The sequence below is a fragment of the Culex quinquefasciatus genome, chromosome 1 (assembly GCF_015732765.1).
Source record: "Culex quinquefasciatus strain JHB chromosome 1, VPISU_Cqui_1.0_pri_paternal, whole genome shotgun sequence".
Classification (NCBI taxonomy): domain Eukaryota; kingdom Metazoa; phylum Arthropoda; class Insecta; order Diptera; family Culicidae; genus Culex; species Culex quinquefasciatus.
The window spans coordinates 103231144-103253247 of record NC_051861.1 but is presented as its reverse complement, the minus strand read 5'-3'; the positions used below and the strand labels follow the sequence as shown (position 1 = coordinate 103253247).

At 38.2% G+C, this 22104-nt stretch overlaps 2 protein-coding genes across 2 annotated transcripts in view; both read right to left on the bottom strand.

The window, feature by feature from the left end:
• The window catches only part of LOC119765129, a 76507-nt gene extending 75473 nt beyond the window's left edge, over positions 1-1034 (bottom strand). Inside the window, exon 1 of the mRNA XM_038248309.1 lies at positions 992-1034. The gene's annotated coding sequence lies outside the window, so the exon portion shown is untranslated. The remainder of the gene's footprint in view (positions 1-991) is intronic.
• Positions 1035-14516: 13482 nt separating this feature from the next.
• The window catches only part of LOC6049099, a 180763-nt gene continuing 173175 nt past the window's right edge, over positions 14517-22104 (bottom strand). The window contains exon 16 of the mRNA XM_038248423.1: positions 14517-14653. The gene's annotated coding sequence lies outside the window, so the exon portion shown is untranslated. The remainder of the gene's footprint in view (positions 14654-22104) is intronic.

Sequence of the window (22104 nt, the reverse complement as noted above, 5' to 3'; positions counted from 1 at the left end):
TTACTAGCCGGCTTAGTCTCGCACAGTAGAACCAAGAAGGACGAAGTTGGTGGACGCAGATGACGAAAAAAAAGTGGTCCTAGAGCCCAAGCCCAAGCCGTGCCATATCTGGCTGTCGATTTGCTGGACCCAGCAGCAGATTCAATAACGGGAAGCGGCTTTCCAGTGGGTTAGCTGGGACGGGATTATCCACGGAGCAAGTACTGGGAAGGGGGTGCGGGGGCGAATGTATGATGAATGCAAAGTGGATTATTAGCTATGAATAATATCTCCGAGTTTTGATCAATCTCATGTGGGCGGGCAACGGCTTGTGAAAAAAGGTAGGGGAGCATGTCTATTGGATCTTGCTGCTCCTGTGGGGAAGTTCGTTCGCTCGAAGTAAGTGAACAGCATGAATTTGTTATGAGATTTTGATGAAAGAATCTGCTCGGAATATTGAAAGCGTGCTGGGCATGATGCCGATAGTGCTGGGACGTAGTAATTTCCCATGAGCTGTACTTGTAATTAGAATCTTCTTTTCATTCGGAGTTATGTTCGGTATTGCAAACATGCAACAAGGTGTTCAGAGTGTAGGACGCTTCTGTAATTGGATGCAAGCAACGTTCAAACAACTAATCAACACCTACATTTTCTGAACCATCTGAAAATTTAAAGAGCATTCCCTTTAAAGCACACCAGACAAGTTCAAGTTCAACCGTCTAGCAAAAACCCATCGCATCGCGAAAATGTGCCAAATCATGAGCTCCGAATTTTCCCTGCTCTGCTAAATCTGTTACGAGGGGAGAACTCGACGTCGTCGAGGACGGATTGATGTCTGCGAGCAGCTTAAAATCAACGGAATTTGGGGAGCGATTTTTTTTCCACCGTCATCGTCCTTTCAGGAGGAACAAATTGGATTTTGGCAACATTTTTAGGCTTCTTTCATCGTGACAACTCGAATTTCCAAAAGAAAAATCACCAAATTTGCGATTCTAAAACAAAAATTGCCTACCGTTAGGCGTTTCCCCCTGCAACCAACAACAGATGGCGTGCCTTCTCCGCTAACGCCCGAAAGTAGACTAACCATCAATCTTTAGAGCACTTTCCCACCGAGCAGCCAGACGTTCGGCAAAATCAGCTGTTCTGGGGGAGGGCACTCACTGAGTGCCCTCGGGATTCGTTGCGCTTGCGCAAAAGCTTCTAATTTCTCCAGCGAAACCCCTTTTTCAAGTTGGAAACGATGAATGACGCCGGTGTAACGCCCCGGCGTGCGTCGACAGTCAGTTACGTGTAATGCGGGGTGCCTATCTTGCAGGCGGAAGAAAACGGATCCCGGTCAGCGGGTCAACGAGGGTGGACTTCCTCCGGGGCTTATATCGGATGAAGAGACCCACTTTCCAACTGTGCTGGCTCTAAGATCCTAAGAAGTAGCAGGAGAAAGGACACTTTGGTCTGGTTATCTGCCCTTTTAATTTTCTTGGAAGGTTTTCCGTTCCACTCCCACACCACAGGTCTTGCGAGGTAGCAGCTTCGGGGAAGGGGTTTCTTGCATGAATGAAATGGTGGTGGGTGCAGACAAGATGTTGAGATTGGATACGAGTTTAATTAATTTAAATCAAACAGATGCAGGATTTATTTTGCTGGGGGCGAGAGTTGATGATTGCGAGTAGGTGGGTTTCCTTTTGGAAACGAAGGATTTGAATTGATTGAAATTTTGTAAGGAGCTTTTTTTGATTAAATAAAACACGACAACTCGTGTTCTCACATGTAGAAGAAAAAGGTTGAGTTAGACATGGTATTGCAAACAATACGTGTTTTTAAAGTGCATAGTTGCAATGATTTTACTCCCAAACCGAATGGTTAATAATTTTGAATTGAAATTGCAGATTATGTATGAGCCCAGTGAAATTTTCAAAAAAGTGTCCACGTGGTTAATCCCAAAAAAGCAACAAGAAAAAACGACGTGGTTTACTTACGCGCAAGAATTGTGGATTTTATTGATTAATTAGCATACTAAACATACACATAGTACATACTAAACATTTTAATCCAATTGAATAATCTCACTGTTACCAACTTTCCACTCAAATTACATTACAGATTTTTGAATTTTCTTATTTTTTTTTTTTTTTAATTAAATATACTTTATTGAATCTTTCTTATAATAATTACATTTGGTTTACATAATAAGTGGTCAGCTGTGGCTCTTCAGCTTTAGTTTGCTTTTCGTGATTTAAACACTGTTCATTTTCTTAACTTTAAAAGTATATGATTTATCATTTTTGTAACACTAGGTACAATGAGGAAAAAAAATGTTAAGAAAACATAACCTAACCTAAAACTAACTTAAACTTACAATAAACTAAACCAATCCTTGAATCAAGGGGTATTCAGATATAGCACATTTTTCCCTGAATTTCAAACATTTTTCTTGAATCTTCTGATCCAACATTTTTACTTCTGCTAATTCATGAACCTCACTTGATCTTGTCCAGCCAGGAACATTCAAAACCATTTTGAGTACCTTGTTTTGGACACGCTGGAGCTTCAATTTATGAGTTCTAGCGCAACACTCCCAAACAGGTACTGCATACTCAATAACGGGGTAAATTATTTGTTTGTAAACTGCTAACTTATTTTTCAAAGATAGCTTTGATTTTCTGTTAATCAAAGGATACAAACACCTGATGAGAATGCTGCACTTGTTCAATATTTTGTCAACATGCTGTCGAAACAAAAGTTTCGAGTCAAGTATGAGACCTAAATAGACAACTTCTTTTGACCAGGGTATCAAAACATCATTCATTTTAATCAAAACATCATCCTTTGGGACAAATCGGGCCGATTTGGAAAGTGGAAAAATGATGGTTTGAGTTTTGGCTGCATTTATGCGAATTTTCCAGTCGCCAAAGTATTCGGAAAGAACGTCAAGACCCTTTTGAAGACGGCCAACTAAATATCTGGTTATTTTACCCTTATAAATAACGGCAGTGTCATCAGCAAAAAGTGACAACACACCATTACCAGGAAGAGTAGGCAAATCAGATGTAAAAATATTATACAGAAGTGGGCCAAGAATACTTCCTTGGGGAACCCCAGCATCAATGTTGAATAATCCAGAAGCAATCCCATTCAGAAAAACCTTGAACGATCTCTCCGAAAGATAGTGCTGGATAATTTTGATAAGATACATTGGAAAACCGTATAAATACAGTTTATGTATCAAACCATCATGCCAAACATTGTCAAAAGCCTTCTCAACATCCAACAAAGCCATAGCAGTTGATTTAGACTCAAGCTTGTTCTGCTTGATGATTTTAGTAACTCTCGTAAGCTGATGAGCAGTATTATGACCCTTTCGGAAGCCAAACTGCTCGTTCAAAATTATATTATTATCGTTGGTAAAATCCAAAAGCCTTGAATAGATGACCTTCTCAAAGAGTTTGGACAGACTACTCAAAAGACTAATGGGACGATAACTTGTTGGCGATGTTGGATCTTTTGAGGCTTCAAAATTGGTATGACTTTGCCCAGTTTCCAATTGGTAGGGAAGTAACCAAGTTGCAAACATTTATTGAAAATATTGGCTAGATGTTGAAAGAACTGATCACTCTGTTTTTTCAACACTAGATTAAAATGTTATCAAAGCCTGGAGCTTTCATATTTTTCATTTGTTTAACTGCAACTTTGACTTCCTCACCAGAAACATGGGAATCTGCAGGAAATTCAAAGGTAGAGTTATTAATTGTTGAAATACTATTGGCAACTGATGTTTCTTTACGGCTGGTCATGGAAGCGCCAAGATTATGTGAACTAACAAAATGAAGCCCAAGTGCATTTGCCTTTTCCTCGGATGTAATCAAAGGAGAATCCTCAACAATAAGAGGAGGAATAGGCTTTGGTTTGTTTTTAAGAACTTTTGAAAGTTTCCAAAATGGTTTTGAATAATTCCCAAGCTGGCTTACATGTTTTGAAAATTCTTGATTTCTGATATTGTCAAGTCGGTCTTGTATGATTTTGTTCAAATTGTTCACTGAAATCTTTTGTCATAGTCCCCAGTCCGTTGATATTGTCTCCTATAAACATTCCTAAGTCTAATCAAGTGTTTAGTATCTACGTCAATATCAGTTACCTTAAAATTAACAGGAACCTCCCGAACGTTGGCAGCCTCTGCTTGGTTGATAGCCTGCTGGATCACCTCCAGCGAACGATCAATATCAGCAGAAGTTTCCGGGTGTTGATCATAGTCGATGTTGCTGTCGACCACTTGCTGAAACTGCTGCCAGTCAACGTTGTGGTAATCTTTCCGGGTTGGTTGCCGCTGCGGAGTAACGGAAGCTCCAACCTCCACAACCACCGGATAGTGATCAGAACTCAACTCTTCAAACACCTCAGGATGAGCCACGTTCTCAGCCATATTGGTAATGAAGAAGTCGATGATTGAGTGATTCCCAGACCGAGCCACCCTCGTTGGACGATCCGGACTCACAACGTTGTAGTATCCGTTTTGCAGATCGTTGTGCAGAATCACTCCGTTCCGATTCCTCCTGCTGTTGCCCCAAACTTCATGCTTCGCGTTGAGGTCACCAGCGATGATGTACTTTGCGCTCCGCCGTGTCAGCTTCTGGATATCGCTCTTCAGTTTTGCTGCTGAACCATCTCTGGAATTCACCTGACGTGGGCAGTATGCAGCAATGAAGAGTACTGGGCCAACCGAAGTGGGAATTTCCACTTCAACGGCCTCGATGATGTCCAGCTTAAAGTGTGGCAGCCGGCGTGGCTTGAGATCACGATGAACAGCGACAAGCACACCTCCTCCTCCAGAGGTGGTCCTATCGAGCTGCGTCGCGATCTTGTAGTTTTGCAGATAAACTTTTTCACCGGGCTTCAGATGAGTTTCCGTGATGGCAGCTACGTCGATCTCCTTCTCGCGAAGAAAATCCACCAGCTCTAAATTCTTCCTCCTAATGGAGCAAGCGTTCCAATTCAGCAGCTTGAGGGACCTACGATCCATACTGGATGACGAACGAGGTCAGCACTTCAATCTGCTGGGTCTTGGTTTTGCATCCACGCAGTGCAGCGGACATCTGTTTGAAAATATTGAGGAGTTCGGTTGAGGTGTAAAGATCATTACCATTTTCCTCAACTGCTGGTTCTTGGGTTGGTCTTGGCTCCTGGCTGAAGCCCGGTGGTGGCGGTCTCGGCTCCTGGCTGGAACCCGGCCGTGGATGATTCATCTCAGCTCTCTTCCTGGGATCCAACGGCAACGGTGCCAAGTTCGGGACCTGGCGTCGCGGTTGAAGAGGTGGAAAATTTTGCTCCACCAGGGCTGGAGGAGTTCTACGACGCTGAGGCTGATTCTTCGTCGATGCTTGCTGCCGAATTTTCACGAACTCAGCTCTCTTGGGGCACTTTCGGTCGGTTGACGAGTGCTCACCGTTGCAGTTGAGGCACTTCACCAGCGAATCTTGGATGCACTGGGATGTGATGTGCGCATCGGTACCACATTTGGCGCAACGACGCTTTAGGTGGCAGTTCTTACCTCCGTGCCCGAAGCCCAGGCAGTTGAAGCATTGTGTGACGTCACGATGCACTGGTCGGTATCGCTCCCACGACACGATAATGTTGAAAACCGCTCGAATTGCCTTCAGCTCAGGAAGCGTCGTCGATCCCTTAGCCAAATGCAGCAGGTAGAGCTGGTCACGGTACTTGATGTCTTTGTTGCGTCGGCTCATTTTGTGCACGGCCAACACATCCAGTTTCAAAACTTTTAGCTCGGCAGCTAATTCCTCCACTGGCATGTCGTACAGACCTCTGACGACGATTTTGTACGGCTTATCCATGACGACATCATGGGTAAAGTACTCCGCCTCGTTTTCGGTCAAGTAATCCTTGACCAGTTGATAGTGCTGCCTGGATTGCACCAGCACCTTAAATCCGTCCTGACACAGACGAATGTTGCCTTGGACTTTCCCAGACTTGATGAGTTCAACCAGCCCCGCTCGAAAGTCGATCGTAGCTGCTGATTGCCGCACATAAAAAGGAGGCAGTTTCTCCTTTCGCTGTTTCACTTCATTCTCCTTTGCTTCCGCTACCTGGTCCTCGTCAGGCAGTCCAGCAAACTTGTTGTTCTTCAATAGCTGCTCCTCGTGCGACGAAGAGTTCTCCTCCTCCTCATCCATCGGTACAGTACCGTCGCTCTTTTTCGTCTTTTTGCTGTTCGATGTCACTTCCAAAAGCACCTTCCTCTTGGAAATCCCCGGTTTTTGGCCATCAGTCGAGGCCTCAACCTTCCTTTTGGAAATTCCCACTTTTTTGCCTGCTTGAGCCGCAGGTAGGGCAATATTGCCGGCGTTTTGCGCCGGGACGCGACGAGTCATGTTGATTCAGACAACCTTCACCAACGAATGCTCGGATAACAATGAATTTTCTTATATATTGTCGCTCTGGCACCAAATCGAACTGAGCGATTTCCACTCTCGCCGCGTTTTTTCTCTCAGCCCTTTTCTGTCAAGCTTAATTCGGTATTACTCGATCAGTGTGTAAGCCAGGTTTGTTGTGATCCCGAGCAGACGGAAATAACTTCGGAATAACATTTTTTGATGTTTGAAAATACTAGGCCAATAACATTTGATGTTATTTCTAACAAGATTTGTTATTCGTCGTTATGATTTTTTTGTTGTTGGATTGTTATTGTATTAACAGACTAATATTTTTTTTTTAATATGCTTCGAACAAATCTTTGTTATTGTTTTTGTTATTTTAACAACTAATCCGATCATCCCAATTCGCGATAAAAAGCTCAAAAATTCCGACAGATGGCGCAAAGCATCGAAAAATGACGATTCAAATTTTCGCTGTTCGGTTACATAGGAATGCAAACTTAAAATTGAATTTACAGCTCTTAGAACAACTTTTGAGAAAAAATTCAAGTAGTACGAGTGTAAACTTTTTGCCCTCTATAAATTAACGCAATAAAAAAAAATGAAAAAAAAAATAATTTTGAAAAAATAATATTGTTTAAATGATAGAGCATCAAAAGTTAACAAAGTATCAGCTCGAATTTTTGCTCAAAAGTTGTTTTGAACGCTGGAAATTAACAAAACAGAATTCGCATACATAACCTCAAAGGGCGGAAATTTCAATCGACATTCTTCGCTCTGTTCTGCTACTCAACACTAGGTGTCGCATGTCGTTTGGCTCTTAAACGGCAATAACAGTTGGAGGTATTCGCGATCAAAAGCTCAAAAATTCCGACAGATGGCGCAAAGCATCGAAGAATGACGATTCAGATTTTCGCTGTTCGGTTACATAGGAATGCAAACTTAAAATTGAATTTACAGCTCATAGAACAACTTTTGAGAAAAAATTCAAGTAGTACGATTGTTAACTCTTTGCCCTCTATAAATTAACGCAATAAAAAAAATATTTGAAATAAAATAATTTTGAAAAAATAATATTGTTTAAAATGATAGAGCATCAAAAGTTAACAAAGTATCAGCTCGAATTTTTGCTCAAAGTTGTTTTGAACGCTGGAATTTAACAAAACAGAATTCGCATACATAACCTCAAAGGGCGAAAATTTCAATCGACATTCTTATTTTTGGCTCTTGAACGGCAATTCTTCCATAACAAAAAATGCTATTCCAAAGTTGTTTTGGCTTTCAACCAATATCAGACCAACAACAAATTTTGTTATGATAACATAAACTGTTACTAAACCCTTATGCAAAAATTATTTTATCAAGAAGATTCCTTAGCACTTTCTGTTATTTTACCAGTATTTGTTATTGAATTGGCATGAATTTTATTATTACCGTCTGCCGGATTCCTCCATCTTGTTTTGATTGACGAAAATTTATGTCGGTGAGTGAGCACAACTCTTTGTTTATCAAGGGGGAGGGGGCAAACAAATAAAAAAAAAGTATAAAAATTGAAATTATAAGGGAACAGCATCTAATTCCAGCGTGCCTCTAATGTTGGCAGGTCAGAACTTTGACATTCAATTAAAGCTAATTAAAAGCGTTTTCAACTGAAATCGAGTGATGAATAGCTCAATGAGAAGTGAGCAAGCAAGTTTCTATCAAAAGTTTTTTTCAGCATTTAAAATAAAAAAATGTGATTTGAAATGCATTATACACCTGTCAAGTTGCATGCCATCATTAGTTTCCAAAATATTCCAAAGTATTGACAAAAAAAATATTTTTCGAAATACTCTACATTGGAATTTCATAAAAATTCAAAACATTTTTATACAAGCCCAAACATGCCAAATATGATGATCAATGCAGAAGAGTTTTCTAGAAAATATATTTTTTGCCCCTTGATTTTTCAGACCAATTTAGGGGGGGGGGGGTGATATAAATTTTGAAAAATATTTGCAACGGCCTTAATATAGAACAAAATAAAATATGGATTGTTTCACGTTCCCCAGAAAACCATTCCCCAGAAAACCTTTCCCCAGAAAACCATTCTCCAGAAAAGTTTCTTTCTCGAAAAATCAAAGTAGTTTCAAATATTAGTTTGTTTGAAATTTCTTAGAAAAAATAAAAATTGGACAAGGTTATTTTATCCATGCCAAGAAATTTTTCTTTTTTTGACAACAAATCTTGAGAAAATAACAGAAAATGTTAATTCGGCTTATGACTCGTTCTATTATTCTAAGAAATTTTCCCTTCTTTTTCAGTCATGTTAAATTTGTTATACAAATGCCGAATAAATTGCAGTTTCTTTTTATTTCTTGTTTTCCGTTAATGCTATTTTTATTGTGCAAAGAAGAAAAATGTTTGTTAAAATTAAAAATATGATTGTGGGTGTCATTGGTATCATTCCATTTGACATATTGGACCTTTGGCATATTGCTCATTTTGCATGATTATTTAAATTTTCTAAATTTGATTTAAGGTGACAAAAATTAATTTATCATTTTTGGAAGAAGAAAACTCTCTTGACTTACAATAACTGAATAATTTTTCTTTCTTTTAAGGTATCCTGACACACGTTGAATTTCACCTGCTTTAAAGAAGGGAAAACTGTCTTGACTTGTGATATCTGCTAACAGAAGTTGAATTTTCACCTTAAAGTTTTTTTTTTCTTGTATTCTTTCTTGTTTCCATTAGGAAAAACTCTCTCGACTAGTGATAACAAATTTAAAAAGTTGTGTAAGTGGTAAAGTATTTTTTCCCTTGCTTAAAAGGGAAAATTAAACCCGTGTCGCAGTTATAATAACAAGGCTATACATTTTTCCCCTCCTTACAGAAGGGAAAACTCTCCTCCTCCCTTTTAAAGGTAAAATTCAACTTGTATCAGTCAGTTAAGTTTTCCTTTCTTTGAAGAAGGGAAAACTTTCTAGCCTTGTAATAACTGCTGACACAAGTTAACGTGGTGATTATTGCACTCGAGCGTAATATTTCAATCTTTATTTCTCGCATCACGATCGAGATTTTTCGATCTAAATATTACGATCATAGTTTGTCAATGGTGAGTCAAAAAAACCAAAGCTTCATAAATGTCATAAATTAAAAACATTTTCAAAATTCTCAAAAAAAAAATCAAAATTTTAAATTATGAAAATTTTGATTTTTTTTTTGGAATTTTTGGAAATTTTAGAAAATTTAGGAAAGTTTAAAAATTTTGGAAATTTAGGCAATTTCGGGAATTTTGGGAATTTTGGAAACTTTGGGAATTTTGGAAACTTTGGAAATTTTGGAAATTTTGGAAATTTTGAAAATTTTGGAAATTTTGGAAATTTTGAAAATTTTGGAAATTTTGGAAATTTTGGAAATTTTGGAAATTTTGGAAATTTTGGAAATTTTGGAAATTTTCGAAATTTTGGAAATTTTGGAAATTGAAAATTTTGGAAATTGAAAATTTTGAAAATTTAAGAAATTTTGAAAATTTTGAAAATTTAAGAAATTTTGAAAATTTAAGAAATTTTGAAAATTTAAGAAATTTTGAAAATTTTAGAAAATTTGAAAATTTTAGAAAATTTTGAAAATTTAAGAAATTTTGAAAATTTAAGAAATTTTGAAAATTTTAGAAATTTTAGAAATTTTGAAAATTTTAGAAATTTTGAAAATTTTAGAAATTTTGAAAATTTTAGAAATTTTGAAAATTTTAGAAATTTTTAAAATTTTGGAAATTTTGGAAATTTTGGGATTTTTGGAAATTTTGAAAATTTTGAAAATTTTGAAATTTTGAAATTTTGGAAATTTTGGAAATTTTGGAAATTTTGGAAATTTTGGAAATTTTGGAAATTTTGGAAATTTTGGAAATTTTGGAAATTTTGGAAATTTTGGAAATTTTGGAAATTTTGGAAATTTTGGAAATTTTGGAAATTTTGGAAATTTTGGAAATTTTGGAAATTTTGGAAATCTTGAAAATTTTGGAAATTTGGAAAAGTTGGAAAATTTGAAAAAAATTTGAAAACCAGTCAGAAATTTTGAAAATTTTTGATTTTTTTTTTTTAATTTTAGAAATAATTATAATCACTACGATAAATATTTCTGGGGAACGGTACATTCTGGGGAATGGTTTTTTTTTTAGAAAATGCGGAGAGAAAACGTGCGGCGAGAGTGGAAATCGCTCAGTTCGGTTTGGGGCCAGAGTGACAAAAAGTGTTTCAGTGAGGTTTAACCTCGCGTTCAACACAACAAGTTGTTGCACTCAGAAATAGAGTTGATAAGTTTGCGAAGCGTAGTGTCAGATAAATCGCCGCAAAAATTCGATTTATTTCCGAAACCACAATACCTACAACTTTGCCGAAAACACCAAGTCAATCAAAAAATTCCTTGAAAAGTTACAGATTTTAGAATATTCGACGTGGTTGTTAACTCGGAAACCTTTTTTTTCATCGAACTGTTATTCTATTATCAACAAATAACACATTTTTTGTGTTAAATATAATAATGTATGTACAATTTTCACAAAAATGATGTTTACAAAGGTGTTTCGTAAAGAACAATAATTCATGCATCCACAAAAAAAAAAAACTAGTTCTAGCGAAAACGCCTTGAAATTCGAAAATATATATTTTTAATTTCTGTTTTTCCTGATCTTAGTGCAACATTGTCCAAACAATCCAAAAATCCAGCCCGTTTTCCGATTTGACCTTTTTACGTTGAGAAAATATTGACAGTTTTGGAGAATTTAAATAATTATGTAAATCTACATTTCAAAATAAGTCGCACAAATCTGCTTGGAACACCAAGCTCAGTTTAAAAATAATTTCGCATTTAGCTGGTAATTTTAATTAAAAAAAAACGACCTGTCAATGTACCAAAAACGAATTATTTAGTTTTTCAAACATAAATCCGAGTTTATCAAAAATGTTTCAATCATTTCATACCTACTAGAAGCATCTATCAGAATGTGCTACAGTGTGCGTGTTTCAAAATTCGGATTAAGTTCACTGCAAATGAACTGTGATGAATTCAATATGCCCGTGGTGAGTTTGTTATCATTCAAATTGGGCGTATATTTTTTTATTTCATGATTTTTGAAAGTGATTTACGCCTGTTTGCATGGGCAGTTAGTTCTGATCCAAAGACGTGGAAGGTCGAGCGGTCGAGCCCAAAACTGCACTAAGTTGACTTGATATGGAATGAGATTCTTTGTATAAAAAATAAAACGATCGTAAGCTCGTACATACAATAGGGTCCTAAAGCCCTATGTAAATATTTAGGTACAACGATTAAAAACACGGCTAAAATGAAATGGTTTCACTTTTATTCATTCTTATGCAAAACAAATTGCAAGGCAACATTTTTTCGATGGATCAACTATGGTTCCGTTGGAACGAACTGTCAAGTAGGATCTTTTCTGTCAAGAAGGGCTGCGAAGCTAATTTTTCAAAGTTGATTTAAAAATCCATTGTAAACCCTTTGTGGTCGATCAAAGGGTCATTTTAGTCAGAAAAATAATCTTTATCGTTGTGAACAACAATATCAGAAATCTTAGCCCAATTGTTTGATTTGGTTAGATACAGTCAAACTCCTTTTTGCGTTGCTCTTTTAATATGCGATAAAATTCAAGAAAAATAAAAAGAAAAAACTACTGACATCGCTGACGCTCAAATTGAAACATAGCCCCAATCCTAGAGCAGCAAAAGAACGCATCACCACTTTCTCCCCAGCTGATGGCGACAATTTTTCACCGTCCTCGTCAGAGATTTCCTTATCCCAAACGAAGACGGACGATTGCCAGAGCAGCAGAAGAAGACAACAATTCAGTGCACCTGGTGGACCCAGAAGGGAGTCTGTCAAAAGGAGGCAAAGTTTGGTTGCGAACTGTCAGATGAACACCACGCTTTGAGAAGAAAGGTGGGAATAGATTAAGTTGATATTTCATTTCCCTCCTTCCAAGTCCTTAACAGCTAGCGCTGTTAAATATTGAAACGGTTCAATTACGAAGTCAACAGCTGCGTCTTCCGGTTCCGGAAGACTAGCCCAAGATGGATTTCTTTTGTCAGTTCCGGAGAGAAAGGCAAGAGCGACGACGCTGTTTACTCTTGTTTGTTTTTTCCTGTCCAATAGGTGATATATTCATTAAACCGTGTTACAACTGTGTCACTTTGCTAATCTAGCCTCGAGAAGCTTAATTCTTCAGATAATCACGACCCCCTCCTCGTTGTAGCAGTCGTCGTGGAAGTCGTTGATGTTGAAGGTTCTTCTGGGTCGGCTCGTCGCCGACGAGCCCGACACCTCGATGTGGCCGTAATCGTCAAACTTGTAGTTGATGTAACGCTTCACCGGCGGTGCCTTGAACGTTTCACCCACGATAAAAACACTAGCACTATTGTTGTTGTTGTTGTTGGTAGAACTGTAATCGGTATTAGTACGGGGTTCGATATAGTTGTTAGTAGGGTGGATATTGTTGAGATTACACGAGATATGGTTCTGGTTATAGGGTTTCGGTCTACAAACTGCTTCGTCTGCATCGGTAGTACTACACTTATCTACAGTACGTTGGTTGATTATACTTAAAGGAAGCACTAAATTATTGTTGATCGCTTCGGGGAGCGGCGGCGGCGTTGCCGGATCTTCGTCGAAGCATCGCGACGGCGATGGCGACGAGACGTACCGGACGCGCTGCAGCTTCTTGTCGTAATAGTCCTGGATGTTGACGGTGCTTCGTGGGGATACGATCGGTGGAGGGAGTGGTGGCGGAATGGGTGGACGAACCACATCCGAGTCGAAGGAGGAAGAGGAAAAGTTGTCAAGGTTCTGCTTCCGGTTGATGACCGTGACCTGTTCGTTGACCTTGACGCTCTTCTTGACGCTGTCCGCTTGAAACAGCTTGTCGAACTCGTCAAAGTCTCCGCCGTTGTGGAAGATGTTGACACTCTCGACGGAGTCCTTCGTGATGAAGGTCGCTCCCCGCTCCAGCTGTTCCAGCTGGCGATCGAATCGATCTACCATGGCGAACTTCTTCGTAAGCGACTCCGACGACTGTTGCTTCTTGGCCGGCTCTTCGTCACTCTCCGACAGGAAGTCGTTGATCCACTTGCGCTTCAGGTCGGCACTCTTGATCGACTCCTGGAGCACCGCCGCAAGCGGCTTGAAATTTTCGGCAAAGTCCTTTGCCGTAACGAACTGCTCGACCGGTTTCTTTGGAGGTGGCTTCTCCGGAAGCTTCGGCTTGACCTTGGGCTTAGGTTCCTGCTGACGCAGCGCCACAACCCGAGTCGGTAGCGGAATCGGCGGTGCTGGAGGTGCCGGCGGAGCCGGCCTAACCTCTTCACTCTCCGTACTCACATGATTCTTCCGGAACCTAACCTCAATCTTCTCGGAATCATTCTCAATCGAGTACTCACTCGCCTTCTTCATCTTAACCCGCCTAACTCGTCCCCTCACCTCCTCCGTATCGCTCTCCATGCTCTCACTGTACTTCAACGGCATGCTGGCCGGCCCCTGCCACTCGGCCATCCTACTCACCTTCAACGACCGAACCTGCTCGGCGTCGTCCTCGTCACTCTCACTGCCCCCGTAACTCTTCAGCGCCAGTATATTGTCCGCGGATCGCGTCTTCCGGCCACCACTAATCAACCCTGGTGGCGGCGGAGCCGCCTCTTCCCGTCGTCGTCGCTCATTCAATCGCTCATTGGATCCCCGCTCGGCAATCCGGAACAGCTCGCTACGGTTCCGCTCCAGCAGTCGATCCCCGCAATAAAACTCCCTCCGCTCCTCCTCACGCTTCCTCATTCGCTTCCGCCTCGGCGGCGGTTCCACGACCCGCTTCTTGCACGGCGAAAACTTCTCGTGGACCATCTCCTCCGACTGGTAGCTCACCCCGTCCAGGTTCCCGTCCCCCCCGGCACCACCCCCACCCATCACCCCCATCATCTTCCGCGGCAGATTCAGCAAAATGCCCCGCTTGGCGGCGTTCCGGTCGCACTTGAGTGCGTACAGGCCGCCGGCGGCGCCGTCTCGCGACGTAGTAGGCACCGACGCGCTAATAATCGAAATGTCAGATCGCTTGCGCGAGTGACATTTGGCGGTGCCATTTTGAATCGTTGCCGCGGGGACTTCCGGGGGTCGGACGACGACGGAAGCTACCGTGCCGACGTTTCGGGTTCGCGACGGGAGGTTCTTCAGCTGCTGTAGGTTCAGGATGGAGGCGCCGTTCCACTGTTTGAGCTTTTTGAGCTTGGGGATCTTCAGCGGCGGGAGGAGACCTGCGAAACAGAGAAAAAACAGAGTGACGATACAAGTTTTAATTGGATTGGAGGCGTCAGTGAACGCGCGAGAAGTGAAGGTTAAATCAGGTGGAAGAAGGAGTAGGTGAGCGTGTGCGGAAGGTCACACCTGTACCAGACGGTACTTTGAACTGTGCCGGTCGCGTGCTGCAAAAGGGAAGCCATAGAAAGGGTGGGACACAATAAGTGATTAGAAAACAACAGAGAGGATTCATGGAAAGTATGCAAAACAAAAACATGAAAAGAATATAAAATGAAATACAAATTCCGTTCCTACGCATGGTTTTCTATTTTCAGTTTTATAACAAGAAACAAATTAAATAAAATTTGATGTTTTAAAAAAGCAATCCACTTTAACGACTCCCGGGTCTTTTGTGGTCTCTGTTGCAATTTTCTACTCATTTCTTCTCATTTTTTTGCTGAAATTCAGTAAAGTTTAACTCAATTTTCATCTACTGAAATTTCAGTAAGCGATTCAGTAAATTAGATTTTACTGAATTCTCAGTTAACTGACATTTGTCACTTTGACAGGTGATTTATTGAAATTTCACTAAAATGGTAGTAAAAACTAACTTAATCCACTTATGTGGTTGGAGCCTTCCTTACTCATTACCAACAATGGGTGATATGATGGGATTGAACACCAATTTCATCTATTTTTAGATCCGGAATTAAAATGAACATAAATATCACTTAAGTCAAGCAAAATAATGTAAATGGGCTTAAGCCGAAGTATGAACAAAGAGTCTGTCCTGCTCGTTCCTAATGTAAACATCAACTGACGTAAGCTGGACAGACTGTTTGTTTATACTTCGGCTTCGGCCCATTTACATTGTTTTGCTTGAAGTGGCCATAGCTTGAGAGAGGGTTGCCAGATCTTCAATATTTTGGACTCGTTGGAAAGGTTTTTCGATAACCTAACCAACGATGGATTGGATGATGGATCCGGACATAGTTTTCATGCTTATAAGTGAGTTCCGGATATATGTGAAAACACATTTTTATATATAATTTTTGAACTACTTATCGAAACTTCAAACAATTCAATAGCGATGTATGGGACCTTAAACCAAACCGAATGCCACCGGTTTGATCAAAATCCGATCAACGGACTCACGAAAAATGCAGGATGGTATGTCTCTCCTAAAAATACAAAAATTATTTACTACAACTGTTTTTTTGAAAAGTGGTCAAAATTTTTCAGAATCGATAGTGGGAATCGATTCTCCAGACCATTTTACATAAATGTCTCTATATTGACCATTGTCCTCGGTCCAATCCTTGGAAAGATACAGCGGTTTTAAAATAAAAATGTTGAAAAAATAGGTTTTTTGGTGTTTTTTTGGCAATTTTTATATGACAGACTTGGTTTTTCTGTCTCGTAAATATTTTTACCGGAAAGCTCGTCCCATTTTTCATAAGTTTGCATTTGACATTATTTCAATTAAATGTATGGGCTTACAGATATAAGTTTAATTACATTGCTCGTAACTGTAAATAGAATATTTTTATCAGTGTGGTAGAAACCTGGATAGTAAATAAGCTTACGTAAACAATAAGACAAGTCATCAGGCTATTTCCTCAAAATTTTGAACGAAAAAAAATTGTGACTTCAGCTTAAAATTTAAGTTTTAAGGGTAGTACGCTGATCGGAAGGAAAGGGGTCAAGAAACAGCTTTACGAACAGCAGAACAAAGGAGAGGGAGCGATTTCTTGGGGCTTTTCTTCACCCTCTCTAGCTTGCTCTAGCTGCCGCTGCTGCCCATTTGATTTTTTTCTTGACCGGTTCCTTCCGAAGTGCGTATACCGCTTTAAACATAAAAATTGTAAAATCCCATAGAAGTGTCGTGTATTTTTCTTTCAGTGTATTTTTTTAGAAAAGCCCGTCCAATTTCCTCCCTGGAGATGGAGCCACACGTTGCCGTCATTTCAGGGCTATTTGCAAAGATGGTTTCCGATGTTGATATATATCACACATTTATTTTATATTTATATACTTGTGTTGATAGAAATTACAACTTTTTTACTATGTAAAATTGCAAGATATTGATTTTTTTATTTGCATCTCAATATTCTTGTTTATAAAATCTGGTAGGATCAGGTTTAAATCTTTTTGATACATCTTTAGCTTAGGTAGAAATTCATAAAGCAAAGCAACGCTTACGCACAACAGTAAGAGAGGTCTCTTCTAGGCATTGTGGGATTATATTAAATAATTTAATTAATCACAAAAACAGAAGCGTGATTTTTTCCTATCTTAATGAGGGTGTTAGGTTAGGATCTGGTATTTTTGTATTAATAAGTTTTTTGCAAGGCACTCAGAATAGCTAGTTTTTTTTTGTAACTTTAGATTGTTTAATAATTCCAGGCCGACAGTTCTGTGTAAACGAGTTAAGTGATGCTATCAGAATCTCTGATTATAATTAAAGTGATATACTAACCATTCGGAATTGTCAAAACATCCATAGAGTCTCGATCAATCAATAATGAAATGATATCGGACAAAATTCGTTAATCTGTTGAACTAACGGTTCTCGGATTATGGTTGTATCGACCATTGTTGCGAATCGAGGATTTGCAGGAGTTTTGACGATCAAATGGAGCCTAACATTTCAAATGGACACATTAGTTTTGTGAACAGGAGTTCATCTCTTTCACTCAATTGACAGTTTATATTAAGTATGATAGGGATACACTCTTGTTTGCAGAGCTTCTGTGCCCTAATGAAATGGAAGGCAAGAAATAGTCTTCTTAACGAAGAGTATTCAACTTGTCAAATATGAACATTTCATTATTGTATATTAGTTTTGGAAGCGGCAAGTCAGGTTTAAAAACAAGGTAAAGGAATGTTTGGCTTTGCAATTATAATTTCGGGGTTTGAGATTCAAGTTACTTTCAGACAGTTTTGTTTAGGTTGTTGATTCAAGTTAGTTAGTTTTCCGTAAATGAATAATTGGACTTAAATGATCAGTTGAACTGGTCGGAGTGTACTATTTTATTAGCCGATCTGGTTCTAGTTGTAATGTACGACAAGACTACTGACGGACGCGACAGGACGGGGCCGAGAAAAAAGTCCTCAAGATTTATATTCCCTAGACAAGTTGGTTTCCATCTTTTGTTTTCCAGCATTTTTTTTAAATTTCCTTTAAATTTGAAATACATCATAGGTTTCCTTTGTATAAATCTGCGATTAGTTATATTTTCTTATTTAATTAACTCATAGTTTAATTTCTCCGGGCCTGTTTTACTTTGGATCATAATTTCAGATTTTCCTTTATTCAGTGTTAAACTTAGATTACCGTAACTGCTCAAGTCATCCAAGTTCTTACTACTCACACCTACACTAATTTTCTTTCACCTTCCCCCTCCCGATCCCGTATATCTTCCGGTGGTGTTCATTTTGTATGCAATACTAGTTCGGCCACTACCTTTTTTCCACAAGAAACCGGACTTGGACTGACTTGAGGCCGCGTCCCCCACCTTGCTCCGTAAAACGAAAACGAAAACGAAAAGCCCGTCCAATTTCCCACAAGTTTGTCTTTTACCACTTTTTTGGTACGATGGATACAGTCATTTTTAATTTACAGAATACAAAAATATCTTAATAACTTACGCCCTTCTCAAATGTCATTTTCTAGTACAATTGTCTCCATATACATAAAAATGGCTTATATAGGTCTAGGATAACATGTCTACAAAGTTTCATTGAAATCGGAGAGGGTTGGATACAAAAGTACCAGAAAAATCCTGATTTGAGCTGGAATTGCTCTAATAGCTTTTGTAAACGTGCTAAATTTTAGTCTAAGTAAGAATATTTTAAGTTTTTAAATATTGTACATGCTAAACTTGTTATATTTTGAACACAAACGTACATGTACAGGATATATGTAAAATTGCTGTATCTTATGGAAAATCAATAGTTTGGATGAAAAAGGCAAATTTTGCTCAAGATCTCTTCAAAATGTTGAAAGGTTGATCAAGTTACCCCTCACATTTTTAAAATTCCAGTTATAAATATGATTTCAAAACGGTTGGCATGAACCGAAGAGTTCATCAGATTAAATAAAAGGGTATTCAGCCAAACATAGTTGAATGTTTTTAAGCTTTTTTTTTTGTTGTGACAAACAAGTTCATAAAAATATGAATCGTGGTGATAGGTTTTGAAAAACCAGGAATTTTAAATTCATATTTTTTTTAACATAACAACGTTATTACATAAAGAAGTTAAGTTAAGTTGTTTGTTGATTTTTTTTTACAAATTTTCATATAATTACAGATGTCGCTAATTTTCCAACCTTTATCGATTCATTGTTTTTTTTACTGTTAGTCGACCACTTAGCGTTCAGATGGTTCAGATCAAATCGCAGTACTTTTGCGAACCGAATCATGCTTTTCATCCCTAAACTGCGTTCTAGCATACTTAAAAAGACAATGACTTGAATACTTATCATACTTTTGAAGAAATCCATCACTTCGTCATTACGAATTGCGCAATTTCTTCACATCTGCTCTGCTTTCTCACCAGGCCTGGAGCCGCAAACGTTTAATCCAAATCTTTTCCACTGCATCCAGCTCAACTTTCTTTTTTTATAAAGCTTATTCCATGGCTAATGAGAACTTGCACCAGCTGCACCTCCGTCCCATTACACTGGTCCGTAAAAATATTAACTTTTCTCTTTACCTTGCCCTTAAGAATGAACTACGCAGCACTACTAATCACATTAAGACACACCACCATCCTGCTGTACCTTTGCCGTTGCACCTTAACATTGCCAAAGTGGAAAAACTGCCACGTTTCTTCACTGTTTTTTTTCTTCTCTATTTTCCCCTCCAAATTGCTAAAAGTAGTTATTCTTTCATTAACTTTCCCCCTCACTTCTCACGGTCAGATCCTTGTTTTCTTGACCCAAAACTAAGCGAAAGAAAAATTGCAGCTGCAGCGAAATTTTCCCAAAACTTGTGAGCACTGTCCTGGCTGGCAAAAAGAAGGAAAAAGGTCGTCTAATTGTCCTCGTCGTCGTCGTCCACCGGCACGAATGCAACTGTCATTAACGCGAGGGGTCGGTTCTGCTGGACAACTGGACTGATGGCCACTGTGTGACCACTCCGCAGCAATTGGTTGGGTATAGGAAGAAAATGGGAGTAAAAAAGGGAGGAAAGCCATTTCGCTTTTGGGTGCACAAAATGTGGGATTAATTCACTTTTGGAATGTTGAAACAAATTTCATTTCATATTTTGTTTTTTTTTTGTTAGGCTTCAGTCTCGTGACTCAAAAAAGGTTAGATTTTAAGAGCCTTCACTCTAAATTTGAGACTGGTTGAGCAGTTTGATTTGGATGAAGCTTAGTTAGTACATTCCCTAGGCCAAAATAAGCAATTTTTCATCATTAGTTTTTTCACACAGGTCTCCATACAATTTTGCCGGCTGGTCTTACAAATTGGGCATGTAAATGTATGAAATTCTGTACCTTGAAAAAGGAATTTCTGATCGATTTGGTGTCTTCGGCAAAGTTGTAGGTTATGATTAGGACTTTTTGAAAAAAATAGATACGCAGAAGTTTTTATCCATTTTTCAAACAAAACTTTTTATCATTAAAAGATAAATTTCGAAAATAAGTATTTTTTTTTATTTTCGAATTTTTGGTAAGTTTTTGAAAAACATCGAACACGGTGAGATTTTTTTATTATTATTATGCAATATAAAATTTGCAATCCAAAAGTACTTTTTAATAATTTTGATTTCTTTGCGTTTTTACATTTGAAAGAATGTACTTCTCAGGGCTGTGTAGTCGGAGTCGGAGTCGGAGCCGGAGTTGGTGGAGTCGGGTCTTTTAGGGGACCTGGAGTCGGAGTCGGAGTCGTCAAAACTCGAACAGCTGGAGTCGGAGCCGGAGCCGGAGTCGGCTAAATTTTAAGAGCTGGAGTCGGAGTCGGAGTCGGAGTCGGAGCCGAAGATTTCTGATAACGCGGAGTTATCTTAAATTCAACAAAAAATATGTTTTTTTTTTATCATTCAGTTTTTCCTATATAACAGCTTAATTTACAAAACAATTTATATTAATTGTTGTTGCAGTCAACCATGCTCATGCTCATGCTCATGCTCAAAACAATTTATATTAATTGTTGTATCAGATGCCATTATGTTTTTGAAGCTTTTTATTGTGATTGAAAAGCACTAATTGTATTATTACACTATAATCACTAAATGATAACCTCTTACCCAAGTATGTAGTATCATAATTCAAAAAAAAAAGTTGTTGGTTATGAAGTCAGACTATATTTATGTGCCCTTTCAATTCAAATTTGACCAAATTTCATCCAGTTATTTCTGAAAAAAGGACACACAAAGTCATCTTTTACCCCGACAGCGAATGTCTTAGAGGTTTTCAGTTAAATGATTTTTTAGGAAAAAATTACGAGGTACATAAAAAGATTATAAATAGCAATCACTGTTTTTGCAGATCGAAAAAGAGTCACTAACAGTTTAACTTTTGTAACAAATAATCAACGATAATAACAATCTCTTACTTCGAACTCAACCTGCACATTTTGTTTATAACTGAGCACAAGAAAATCAAAGTGTTGCATTTAAAATAATTGAAACTAACAAAAAATGTCAAAAGAAGTTGCAACAAATTTGAAATAATCATTGATTGTTGATGTTGATGTTGATCTTAGGTAAACTATTTTGATATCGTTGCAAATTATCGTTGAACAAATCTCTAGATTTCAGTACAAAAATGAACTAATAAAATTTATAGAACAAAATATAGGATTTTAATTTATTTTTCAAATATTATAGATAAAAAAAAATCAAAATATTATCAACTGGTACGAATTTTCTCATACTGTATGTCCCACGCCAATATGACGGAAGGTGATAATCATTGCAAATCAATGTACCTTAAAAAATGAAATATTTGTGACCTAGAAAATATTTTACTTGTGGTTATTTGTTTTTAAATATATATTAAGTTTTTTCATATATTTTGATGGACGCGCAAGATCATCCATAAAGCTTCGTTTTAGGTGAAGATTCACGAAGTATCTTGCGCCTCCTTTTTAAAGTATATAAAATTTTAAAATTAAAATAAATTAAAAATTTCCAGGTTAAAATATTTTCTATGTCACAGATATTTGAAAAGGACATCTTAAGCGTCCATTCCACGAAGAAATTGTTTAGATGCATTAATTTGCAATAATAATCTCCTTCAGCCATGGCGTGATGTCCATGTACGTCTTAAAAAAAACAAAAACAAAAAATGTTTTGTTTAAAATTGTCATTTAAAAAACATGGTGCCTATCAATGTGCCTCTTACAAATGTCAGCCTGAAAGTAAGCAAATTGAATTTTAATGTTCAATAGATCATTAAGGCCAGGTTTCTGTTAGTTATTCATTCAAAAATAACAGATTAATATTTAAATTTATTA